At 44.9% G+C, this 11,743-nt stretch overlaps 1 protein-coding gene across 1 annotated transcript in view; it reads left to right on the top strand.

The window, feature by feature from the left end:
- Positions 1-1,302: 1,302 nt before the first annotated feature.
- Positions 1,303-11,743, top strand: part of RAP1A (RAP1A, member of RAS oncogene family) — a 36,326-nt gene continuing 25,885 nt past the window's right edge. The window contains exon 1 of the mRNA XM_027659750.1: positions 1,303-1,429. The gene's annotated coding sequence lies outside the window, so the exon portion shown is untranslated. The remainder of the gene's footprint in view (positions 1,430-11,743) is intronic.

Genomic DNA, 11,743 nt, shown 5'->3' with positions numbered 1-11,743 from the left:
GACGAGGGACAGGGGGATGGCAGGACGAGGGACAGGGGGATGGCAGGACGCGGGAGAGGCTTCACCAGCCCCCTCGCTTCTCCACCCCGGATGGGCGGCAGGAGATTTGGGCAGGTGGGACAAGCCAAGGGGGCAGCCCCTCGTGAGCCATGTGGAGTGATGCGCTGGTCCATCCCCATGCTCTGGGTCCATCCTCATCCTCCTGACCCACCCTCGTCATCCTGACCCACCCTCATCATCCTAACCCACCCTCATCCTCCCAGCCCAAGGACCAGTCCTCTCAGACCACATCAGCTCCAGAAAGGTTTCTTTGCACTTCCTTCGGTCGCTTTAAAGAGAAACTGTTCTCTGCTTAGGGAAACTTTGGTGTTTTAGATACTTCTCGTTAATTGGTGCCTTCGGTTGCGATATTTGAGGTGCAGTACATGTGGTTTTGGTGCGAGGATTCCTGCAAAGCTTTCTCAGCAGGAGGGTTGGGGTTTGGACACACCGATTTTGACCAACACGGAGCTGGAATCAGCGCCTGGGTTTTGCTTTGCTCACTGGTTGGAAAGAGCTGCAAACAGGAAGGGCAAATCATGAATACTCTGGGTTGGGTTTTTTTTTCCTTTTGGTAGCTTAACGGGGGAGATAATATTTCTTAAAATAGTTGTTTGACTTGAAAACGCCTGTCTGCCTTTGGAGTATTGTATCAGCACTCTGTCATTTCTGTGGCTGTTGTGATTCTCTCTGAGTAGCTGTGTTGCTCCACGTAAAGAGGCTCCAGATTATTTGAAGAGTTGAGTTGAGGGAAGCGGCTGCTCAGTTGACAGTGCCTGTCTGCCGTGAGATGTGTCACTGCTGGGATTCGTGTCGTTGCTTTTTTCTTGCTGGAGTGGTGTGTCAGTAACTCCCACTGGTGTAGCAGCATTAAAACAGGGTTTTAATGTGGGAATTTGTGAGGCTTTCAGGAAGGAACGGATGGAGCTTGGAGAAACCGAAAGTGGTGCGTTAGCAGAGCTCTGTGCCTTCAACGACAAGTTATCCAAAATCAGCCAACGTGAAGGGAAGTTTCAGATGGCACATTCTTACTTTTTTATTCATAGAAGCAACTTTTTGAGTTCGTAGAAGCCATGTATCTCACCAAGTATGAAATGCTGTCTGATTATTCTGACATCATTATCACGTTGCTATAGTGACTTCATTACGCTGGGAATGCCGTGTTCACGTCCCGTTGCTATGGGACAAAAAAACCAAAAAATGGGCGTAATAAATAAAAGCATTTAAGGTTCTGTTCATCGCCGCGGCAGGAAAAAAGGCATCGATTTATTGACGCGAGCGAAGACCGGCAACATATTCCTACAGCAGCTCTTCGTGCCAAGTTAGAAACTGGGAAATCGTCACTCGGAGCTCTCGGCAGATTGTCCCTTCCCTCCCTGTGTTGTGGCAGGTAGCAGAAGTTGTGAAATCCCGGGTTTGGAGCGGAGGGTGACAGCGTGCGCGCGGCGTCCTCCAAGGTGGAGCCGGCAGGAAGCGCCGCGCTCGCTGCTAAAAATAATCCTGCGTTCGCCACGCCGGGTCTGTGTGCAGCCAGATCATCCACACGCACCGAGCTATCCTTAAAAGCAGATATTTCTTACAGCCTTTGGGAAGGTGTGAGGAGCCCAGCGGGGTGTAGGGGTCCGGTGAAGGGACCGCGGTGACATTTCGAGGCCCAGCGGTGTCAGAGCGCAGAGTTGTCACTCTGAGGGCTCGCAGGGAGCTGAGCAGTGTCTGCCATCACGTGTCCTGGCTCTGGCGTGGCCGTTTTGAGGGTAAGTAGCTTTGCTGGAGGTTCTGAGAGGATCTGTGTGCCAAAAGGGCTGAATTACCAGTGCAGCATAAGTCTGGTGACACGTTAATGCTTTTATTTGGAGACTCGTGTTTACACAGCGTAGCAAAACAGTTTATATTTGAAACCATAAGCTGCAAATATACAGACATAGGTTATTAGAGATGCCTTTCGTGGCTGTTCATCCAGTCTGAGGGCTGTTCTCAAAAAAAACCCTGAAAAGTAATTAAATAGCAGGAGTGTAACATGTGGATGTACTCGAACATAAAAGTTTTAATTGTGTATTGAATCATCGTCTTGGGCATAAACAACTCTAGACTTTGTTTGTGCTGTATATTGCAGTGTTTTTTCTTGTGCTGTGCACGTGCACAGTGTACTCAGGGGCACTTTGAACTTGTGCTTAGCATTTAGGGAACAGATTGCTTCTGTGCAACTTCACAGGCTTCAAAAAATCATCCTGAAGAGGAATGTTAATATTCCGAGAACAGGAACGTGTTATCTGTTTTCCTGGAATAAAAGGAAGTGGCTCTTTTGAACATAATGCAAGTTCTAATCTTCAGTCTTTATATTTGAAATGTTTTTTACTTGTAGTTGTTTGAAATTCAGAATTGTCCTTGGTCTGGTGTTACTTTCAAGCCTTCAGAAATCAGCTCGGCTGGTCTGGCTGTGGATCCTGATGAAGACTTTTGGTTTTTAGGATAATATGGGAGACTTCCTTTTTTATCACTTCGTTTTACTTTCTGAAGGCCCACATTAATGTTGAACATCAGTCAGATTGTAACCTTGTGTATTTAATTCTGCAGAAGCAGATTCATGAGAGACACAACTTTTAAAACTCAGTCAAGTCCTGGGGTTGTATTTGGATTTTTTTTGGCCTTGATTTGGGGTGGGTTTTGGGTTAGTTTTTTGAAGAGGTAGTGAGGATGGTGGTTAAAGTACAGCCTGAATTCATTTTATGCTGTGCTCAGTTATTGATTTGCTTTTACTCTTTCATTCAATAGTTACTGGGAAATTAAACAGAACAGTAATGGAAGCATCTTCTTAAAAGGCTGCTAATAAATCCCAGGGATGAAATTTCACTTAGACATTTTGTGTTTGCAAAAACTTCTGCTGCTGGAAACATGACACCTAATGGCAGAGATAAGTAAGGATGTCCTAAAGTTTTCTGAAAGAAAAGTTAATCTTGCTGAACTGTTCTGTTTGGTCCAGTCTGTCTTGCTCAGGTGCTAAAACTTGGGTGAGGTGTTTTGGTTTGTTTGCTGCAGTACTGAAGTGTGGTGGCAGCCAGGGTTTGTTTGTGTTCCTAGACTGCTCTCTGGGTAGAAGTTAATGTCCTGAAAAGTTCACCTCCCAAACAGGTTTCTCCTTGGATTATATCCTTCATCGGAAGTAGGAAAGGATAAAGGAGGACTTGGCTTTTTGTTCCTAAAGCACAGGGTGGATCAACACTAGAGCTGTGTCACCTCATGGCTGTTGCTCAGCAGACTCAAAATACAACATGCTTCCTCTTGCTGGGATTGCAGATGTCCTGGAATATTGTTAGGGAATCCCAGACCACCAGCCCAGGTTGCTCCAAGCTCCTTCCAGCCTGGCCTTGGACACTTCCAGGGATGGGGCAGCCACAGCTTCTCTGGGCAACCTGTGCCAGGGCCTCCCCACCCTCCCAGGGAAGGATTTCATCCTAATATCCAATGTAAACCTTCTCCCTGTCAGTGTGAAGCCGTTCCCCTTGTCCTGTCACTCCAGGCCCCTGTAAATAGTCTCTCTCCACCTTTCTGTAGGATCCCTTCAGGCACTGGAAGGTAGAATCCAGTTCCCTGTGTTTCAGTTAATGGAAATGGTGAAACAGAGCTCAAAGTTATGAAGATAAATTTATTCCAGTCCTCCATACCCAGGTGATAGGAGGCATTAGTCAGACCAAGGAGAGAGGCACAATTTTTGTGGGGGAAACACATCCCAGAATGGTTGGGCTCTGCAGTTAGAACTCGTAGTAGGTTACTCACTCTCTGCAGCTGCACCCTGAGGTGAGTAAGGCAGGTCATGGATTGAACTCCTTTTTCCCACTGTTGAAGTTTTATTCAACAAGAACCCAGCAGGAGACCAAGTGATCCAGTTTGGTGTCTCCAGCACTAATATTAGAATGAAAAAACCACCTGTGTTGGTTAAAGCAAGAGCTGTTGAACTGTTACAGCAGAAGAGAAAGGCTTAAAATAAGTGTGAAGATGATGCACTTTCATTAATGGCTTCTGTGTAAGAAGGATATTTAAAAAAATTACCTAATGCACTTTTTATATATAAATATGTTGAAATAGAAATAACCTTGATTAGCCTGAATATACACCTCACATTTCATGTTGAAAAAATAGCATCCAGGCATATGGCAGGAATTCTGTATTTCAGTGTGGCTCTTAGTTGTCTTCCCTAAAAGTCCTGTACTGCCTATGAAAGTTATTGCAGGAAGGAGAACTTACATTTTTATATTCTTTGATAGCTCAACCCGAATGTAGTTTAAATTTATGTTTGAGACAAGTCTGTGCTCTAAATAACTGAGGATGTTGTGGCCTGGATTTAGTTTGATGACCAGTTTTGCTCTGAAGTGGCCCCTTCTCTGTTGTTTCACTACCTGTATTTATGTCCAACTTCCTCCTTAAGATTTCTTGATTTACATGTAAACAAGCTCTCCAGAATGCATGGTTGCTTTTGATTTATAAGATATACAGGATTTTGAATGCTGGCTTTTTTGGCCATACTTTGCTTTCTAAGGTTGCTGTTCAGCAAGTGGACCTGGTGTTCAACACAGCATTTATTCCAATAACGTAAGATTTTTAGGAGAAACCTTGTTATAGTACATAAAAAAATGATGTTTTGGTTGTATTTTATGGAGTGTCACCAGGATTGAAAGCACCTACAAGGTTAAATGGCTTTAATGTGAGCTTTGAGGCTCCAGCTGAGTGTGCTTGGAGTTGATTTACTTTTGCTCAGGTATCAGAGCATCCTCCAAGGCCAGAGTGGGTTTGCTGTGGGTGACAGTCCTGGGAGGGCAGAGTAGGTAACTTGGGTTTCTGTAGGTCAAGGGTTCCGTGAGCTAAAAAAAAAAGGAGATTTTTTCAAATGAGATGTGGTGAGATGTGGCTGCCCAGGGATCTGTGTCATCAGAGAGACACAGAACTGGACTGGGCAACGTCTTGAGTGACTGGTCTGACTTCAAAGCCCCATTTGGAGCAGGAGGGTTGTAGCAGAGGCCTTTGGAGTTCCACCTCAGTGTGAATGACCCTCTGTTTCCTGGGATTTGCGTGGAATGGCTGTCCTGTGTGGGAGGGTGGGCGGGATGCAGTGGAAGCTCAGCCAAGGCAGAGCTGCAGGCTGTGGTTTCATGGTCACACCCCCCCAGTGTCCCCTTTGCTCTGTAGATGCTGAGGCAGCTCGGGGAGCTCAGCAAGCTGAGAACTGAGCTCATCCCAAAAATACAGACGTAATTTTCAACCAGCTCAGCTCTTGCTCTGACTCACTGTATGGTTGTGGAGGTCCCACTGCTGATGGGGGGAAGGAGCTGAGAGCAAGAAACTGCAGTTCCTGAGCACGTCTTGACTCAGGGCAGCATCCTTTGCTCTTGTGTAGAGTAGGGGCAACGTGGTGGCTCAGCTTTGCCTGTGACAACTGGAAAGAACACGACCTGTGGCTTGTTTTGGGTGGTGGATAAATATGTGAGTGTTTGCTCTGTGTCCTCGGTGGTAACAGGTTGTTATTGGCAAGAACCAGCCTACATTTATGAGAGTTACATCAAGCTGCCCTTCTGTTGCAACAAATTGAGGGTCTTCAGTGCTTGTTTTTCTGCTGGCTTTGCTTGTTGTTGTTGGCTGTTGACATGCTCTGTGAGCTGGTTTGACATGTCTGACTGAAACCCTTCGGAGCTAAATGGCTCATTACTAGAAGCTTCCTGTTCTTCCCTGTGATAGCATAATTTTGTTAATTAATGCCTGTTTTCTGAGCTCCTTTCTGAAGACAGGGGGGTGCAGGGGGAGCTGTATAGACCCAGTGACAGCAGAACATCATCAGGACACACATGTACCTGTTCAGCTGTTGGTGTTTCTGCTGAAGCACTTTGGGGCTGAACCTCTGATGCCATTTCACTCCCAGGTTTGCTACGAAACACGTTCTGATCTGCAAAGGGACAAGAAACTGGTTACTGAGAGATCACTTCTTCCCTTGCACATACTGCAATAATTAAGGTTGTCTCAAGTAATCCATTTAACGATATTAAAATGAGGTGGCTGTGGGAAGGAGGGAGGAGCCACTGGGTGTTGCATTCCTGGTCAGAAATGCTGTGTTTAAACTTAAATTGCATTGATGTGCTGTGGGAAGATCCTCTGAGTGGTGTGTCTGTGTGGGGGAAGGAACAGGGCACCAGAAACCACCCCTTTTCTGGATCACCAATAATTTTGGGGTTTGTAACTCCCATACTGGCAGGTTGCACTCGCAGCCCTGGAGCAGCCAGTGCTTCTAGTTAAAAAGGAGAGCTTTAAAACTCTGTGTTTCTGTCTCTCCCGTGACAGCAGAGCCACAGGGCTCTTTCTCAGCGTTGCCAGCTGCTGAAGCAGGTCGGGTGGCCCTGCCTGAATCTCAGTGTGGCCACATGAAGACGGTGTTTTGATGTTTTGATGTGTGTTCCTGCTCCTGCTGTGAGTGGTCCAGCAGGTATTGGGTGCTGGCTGTTGGGAAAGACCTGCTATACCTGAACAGGCACTTCCCCAGTGCAGCTGCAGTGGCTTGACCTGAACCCAGGGGAAGGCAGGGTTTGGATTTTTTTTTTTTTTTTGGGGGGGGGGATTGAGAAATCCAAATGCTGACAAAAGCAGACTCGGTGTGTTCTGAAAACTTGCTGGTTGTTTGCTTTTGCTGAACAAAATGATCTGTCTGAGGGGAAAGTCTGACCCTCCACAGGGCTTTTCTGGCAGAGAAGAAACAGGTAACAGGACAAACAGCAAAAAATGAGTCCGTGGCTGCAGTTGGTGCCTTGGCTTTCTCACCCTTTTCACTTTGTTTGACTTAAAATTTGGGGAACCAGGCAATAGCCAATAGTCCTGTGGAGCAGGTGGCCTGAGTCATTATGATCTGTTATTTATTTTGAATATTGATAAACTGGAAAATATTTAAATCCAGCTGGGGCACTGAAGCAAGAGGTCTGGATATGCCCACAGCAGTGGCTGAAACAGATCTTTATTAATAATTAAATGAGGCAATCAAAAATACACCGGTGACGAGCAGGATGAGAAGTTTCTGTAAGAGGTGGTTGTTGCCCTGTCAGAAATTACTGCAAAAAAACCCTGCTTTTTGGAAATAACACTGCAACCAGCACCGTGTTTGTCAATGGGTTGTGTTGCATAACTGCTGCTTGCTGGAGCGTTACAGAAAAACAGACACTTGCATTTCACTTGTCAGTGGCTACAACTGCAAATTCAAGGCTGGCTGGAATGTTTGGGGGGTTTTTTGTTTGTTTGTTTTTTTTTTAGTCGGAATATTTGTTGGATTTGATGCTGATGTCGTGTTCTGCAGTGTTCTAATCCTGAAAACATTTGAACTTGTCATGTTTAAATCGGGGTTATTGCGTGTGAAGTCATGGCAGGGAAAGCTGCTCCGGGAAGGATCTGAGCCTCTCTGGCTGCAGCTGGGGCTGGGAGTGCTCCCTGCTTCGCTTTGTCCAAGTGGAAAATCTGTATGGAATCAGGCATTTCTCACATTTTGATCAGGAAATAGACCTCTGGAAAGCCTGGAGAATGTGGGAGGAGCAGTTCAGCTGGATGTATGGGTTGCAGTGCCTTTTATGTTGTATTTTTATGTAATATTCTTTTCTCTCATGCAAATAAACTCGAAGCTGTAGGGAGGGGCTGCTGAGAAGAGGAAAACTTTCATTACAGACAGCTGACATGCAGAATAATATCTTTTTATGTGCCACTCACCACGTGGTAGTTGGAAGTAACTCATAGTTCACTGGGTAAGGCTATTTCTGGTGCAATTCTCTGTTTTTTTGGGTAAGAGTCTCATTCCAGCACATCTTGCTTTACCCTGGGATTTGATGTCAGTCCTGTACTGGGTAACAGTGTTTGAGTATCAAGCCTGGAGAGCAGAAATCTTGATGGATTTATCAAATACATAACAGCTGAAGATAAATTTAGCCAATTGTTGCTTTCTACTTTGGGTTAGAACAGTAATTGTAGTTGAAAATTACATTAAGATTAAAGATACAGACTGAAGCGGTTCCAGACAGCCTTTGTCATGAAATATTTATGCATTTAGGGCTTTTAACTCATCAGATCACTTATAAAGTCATAGAGATTACAGTACAGTTATGGCTTTGCCTTGTTTTGTGAATACACTCCATTGACATATTGATCACAAATCTAGAGCAAAGCTTTTTCAGGAATCTCATTTAAAATGACCAGACAGATGTTTTAATGCTCCAGGGCACTTTCCTCAGTGATGTGATTCCGAGAAAGTGTTCTTTATTCTGTATTTTCAGTACTTGGTAGCCTCTGTTAAATGAACTGTTTGCTCTAAACCCTTGTCATAAACACAATATCGAGTCCAAATCCATTTAGCACTAAAGCAAACTCGAGCTGGGTGACGGGGTGGCTCAGCAGGTGTCACAAGAGTTAAGTTATATCTCTAGAGCTGAGATGCTGGAGATGCTTGTTGTCCTTTACATGCCAAGTTCATATCCACTGCATTTTTATGGGCAGGAGTTAAAATATATATTTAAGAACTTTTTTAAACCGGTGGTGATGGTTCCCCTGATGAGCTCAGGGGTTTGGCTGATGTTGTATTTGTAGATTTGCTGGAGAAAGAACAGTTGACTGGGAGTTTCTGCTTGGGTGGGAAGGTGTCCTCCCCAACAGGGAAAGCACAGAAATTGTGGGTGATGGCAATTAGCACTCAGATTAATTGTGGTGTGTTCTCAGGTCTTGCTCAGAGTGCAGAACCAGCTGTCTCCAGGCCGTGTGTTTAACAAAGGGACACACTAATATGGGAGAGATTTTTGTTTTTCCTATTGCCCTGTGTCTTATCACTTCAAAGACACATTCTAAAAATAAGGCTTTTTTTTTTTGTTCCTCTTTGGATGCTGTTGGTGAGGTGGAGGGGAAGGACTGGCTGATGCCAGTGGTGCTCATCTTGAAGGATGTGTCCTCCCTTCCGTGGGAGTCAAACACAGCTCTGGGAGCAGGAGCCCAACTGCCCCTGGGTTTTGTTTTTGTTGCTGTTTAAAGCCAGCTCTATAATAATCTATTTTGGTTGTAATCAAGCTTGACCTATAAATACTGAAATGGCTCATATAAAACTGATTAAACCATCAGAGCTATTTCCTTTAGTGCCACCTTTTGTTTTCCATAAAGGAAATTCCAGGATGAATTGGCCAAGTGGTTTTGCCCTTTTGAGCAGGTTCAGGAGGATTAAAAAAACTTCAGAGAACCCCCCCAGTGCAGAGGCCAGATCTGCCAGTGGTTTGGTTATAACACTCCTGGCCTCATAGTTCTCACTTCAGCACTGGAGTATTAATCACATAGTTGAATATTCCTTCAGTTAAAACCTTCCCACAGAAGAAAGTTTCACTTTTCTTATAAAAGAAAACTCAGTTTCCACCCCCTTCTGCCCCCCCAGGAAGCAGCATTAAGGGGCTGAGCTAAATACTGGAGGATCAAGCACCATATTAAACAACTTAATTGCTTTATGAAAGGTAATGAAACTGTTACTTTTGCCTCTATTTTAAGCTAATTCTGTGCTTTTACTGCTATTCAGGCTCCTATCAAGCCTTAAAATCTGCCATGAAACCCTTTCAAGAGGTGCAGTTGTACCTCACACATCCGTTGTTAACTGTGTTTAAGCCCTCATTACATGGATACTCGTTGCTGTAGGGGTTTTATTTAAACTGATAAACAAATGCAGTATTAATAAGTGGCCATATGGTCAGTGGGGCTTTTCATTCAAAAAAAAAAATGGTTGTTAAAAGAGGCGTTTAATTAGCGGCGGTTGCGTGGGAACAGCCGGGCTTTGGTTGCTCGTGGCTCTCACACAACTCACCAGGCATTGGAAACCTCAGGGCTGCAAATGCAAACCTGACCTTTAGATCAGTCCCCGTGGCCAAATCCAGTGTGTGCACACTGATTGTCGCAGCTTTGCCAGGAAGATTTAAAGAATATTTTCGGGAGTTTGTAAATCAGTCTCCTGGAAAGCTGGGAGGTGGCCCGTGCTGACAGACAGTGTGGGTGTAGAGGTTTGATGTTAGTCTTGGAATTTATCACTGGTGGGTAGAAATCATTGAATTACAGGATGGTTTGCGTTGGAAGGATCTTAAAGCTCACCCCATTCCACCCCCTGCCATGGGCAGGGACACCTTCCACCAGCCCAGGTTGCTCCAAGCCCTGTCCATCCTGGCCTTGGACACTTCCAGGGATCCAGGGGCAGCCACAGCTTCTCTGGGCAACCTGTGCCAGGGCCTCCCCACTCTCACAGGGAAGGATTTCTTCCCAATATCCAATTTGCTCAGTTATTTAGAGCATGGTGTTCATAACACCAATGTGGTGGGTTCAATCCCTGCACGGGCCATTCACTTAAGATCCTTGTGGACCCCTTCCAACTGTGAGTATTCTGTCAAATTTCTGTCAGTCTAAACCTGCTGTCTTTCAGTTTGAAATACACTGAAAGAGCAGTTTAAACCTCTACAACTTGAGAAGTTTCAAAGAACCCTTTGCTCAGGGGGAAGCTTGTCTTGTTCTCTCCATCAAAGATTCGATGCTGGACACCAAATAAAGGCAAACTGGGTTTTATGACCAGTGTCTGGGCACTGTTACTGCAGAAATAAAATAATTCAAGTGCCAAGCTGAAATGGCAGTGACAAGCTACCTACCTCATGTCACTTATTTACTCTAATTATATAAACCAGGAAGAATAGTGAAGAACGTTGCCAAGCTACTATCAGCACAACAAATTGTTCTTAGCAAGTATAATGGAGTTGGGCTTTTGCTGTGACTGAGCCTCCTCGAGTCTGTCTGGAATTAAAACCATATTGTGAAAGGTCAGAATATTTTTCACACTGAAGAAAATGGAGAAAGCAAAAAAACCCAACTTTATAGGACTTTAAAGTCAGTGGCAAGTTGGGGGGTGGGGATAAACAACAGATGGAGGAAGTCCCATAAACGGCTGCTGTGTTTAATGGTGATGCCTTTTAACATTTACATGTTTAGCTGATGAGGAAGGGGGAAAGGAAGTATTTTTTCTTTTTTTTTTTTTTTCTTCCAAAAGAAGCTGTTGGGAACTCCTGAATGGAGTTCTGAATTACTCAAGTGGGTCTGAATGAGAAGAAGAGAAATGGTCGAGTGCGACCGTGGTGTCACCTGAGAGGACCTGCGACCACACAATGCTTCCTATAAGCTGTTTTATTTATATATATGTGTATATACACATATAAATTACTGAGAAGAGACTTTTTTCCCCTCAATCTGCACACTTTGTGGCTGGCTGTCCTGTTTGCAGCTCAGTGCTCATTAGTATGAAGTTTGCAGCAGTGCCGCAGTCGGTCCGGAGGGGCGGCTGCCAACTCCACCAGTGACGTGGAGGGCTGTTCTAATTTGGGGATGCAGTGTGTGTTGGCCTTTGAGTTTTGCTGCTGGCTTCCTTTCCCCTCTCTTTGTCTGCCTGGCACATGGCCCTAGCAACTTTCTGCAAGTGCAGACCAATAGGACAAAACATAAATTAGCTGTTTCAGCACGGCAAGGTTTGGCTGCCCAGAGCCCTTGTTCCCTTGCCTGGAGAGCTTCTATAGCAAAGCAATTCCCAATGAATAATTAGGCAGTCACTTCCATGGAAGTGAACATTATGTTGTTTAAAATTGCAGGTTCAGCGTGAGGCTGATTGCACAAAAGATTACAGGCTGAGCAGGAT

The sequence above is a fragment of the Corapipo altera genome, unplaced genomic scaffold, assembly GCF_003945725.1.
Source record: "Corapipo altera isolate COAL_440 unplaced genomic scaffold, ASM394572v1 77b, whole genome shotgun sequence".
In the NCBI taxonomy this organism is placed as follows: Eukaryota; Metazoa; Chordata; class Aves; order Passeriformes; family Pipridae; genus Corapipo; species Corapipo altera.
Note: the sequence above shows the minus strand (reverse complement) of the source record. Positions and strands in the feature narration are given on the sequence as shown.